This window comes from Phalaenopsis equestris, unplaced genomic scaffold, assembly GCF_001263595.1.
Source record: "Phalaenopsis equestris unplaced genomic scaffold, ASM126359v1 Scaffold001110, whole genome shotgun sequence".
NCBI lineage: Eukaryota > Viridiplantae > Streptophyta > Magnoliopsida > Asparagales > Orchidaceae > Phalaenopsis > Phalaenopsis equestris.
The window spans coordinates 1-818 of NW_018165549.1; the positions used below are offsets into that span (position 1 = coordinate 1).

Below are 818 nucleotides of genomic sequence, written 5' to 3' on the forward strand. Positions count from 1 at the left end.
TCTCTCTCTCTCTCTCTCTCTCTCTCTCATCCCGCGTTTAGAGAACCGAAGACTTGAGTGGGACTCCCATGGCGGTTTTTGGAGGAGTCAACGAGTTCGCTCTCTCATTCTGAACAATATAAGAAACGTGAGTGACCAACTCCTCTGGGATCGTCTCTGAAAAGCACTCTGCTATCATTGCTGCCCAGCTTGTGGGTCTTCTCCTTCAAGGTATTATTGCTCTGTCTCCTTCTCTCTTAATCCAATTTTCGTTTTTATTGAGGGAGTTTTGTATTTGAATTTACATCTTGCTTAGCCTTTTCCTTTTTTAGAATTTCTTTATATTTTTGGAGGGGCATGCGAAACTGTCTACTTGAGATTCGGACTCTCATTGACTGATATCTGATGATGATTTCAAGTTTTCAACATTCCACCTATTTGGGTATGGTGGTCGGTGTGGAAGCAAATCTTAGCAGTTTATGACTTTGTAGCTCTATTTTGAAGCAAGACCTTGTTAACAAGTGCATGAGCTTGATTTCTGCGCTCAATGGAGGAAAGGTCAAGGTTCTACTATGTTGAAAGGAAGGGAAATATGGATTGTGTGCTTTCATTGTTAGGAAGAAACAGTTTGTTAATATGCTATTCAATTCTTCGTGCTACTAACTTATATGTTTGTTACGCAACCTAATTCATCGTTATTAAACTCAGCCAAACTATTTATGGTAGGCTTTATGTATCATCATTTTCTATTCATTCCGATTGGATATTGTATGAGGTTTTGATCATTTGGCACAAATCTTATTGGAATTAATATAGCATTGTGACTTTCTGTTCTGTTT

General features: G+C 38.5%; 1 protein-coding gene across 2 annotated transcripts in view; it reads left to right on the forward strand.

The window, feature by feature from the left end:
• Nucleotides 1-6: 6 nt before the first annotated feature.
• LOC110033178 (probable LRR receptor-like serine/threonine-protein kinase At5g10290) overlaps nucleotides 7-818 on the forward strand; it is a 36,604-nt gene continuing 35,792 nt past the window's right edge. For both annotated transcript variants that reach the window (XM_020737080.1, XM_020737081.1), the window contains exon 1: nucleotides 7-210. The gene's annotated coding sequence lies outside the window, so the exon portion shown is untranslated. The remainder of the gene's footprint in view (nucleotides 211-818) is intronic.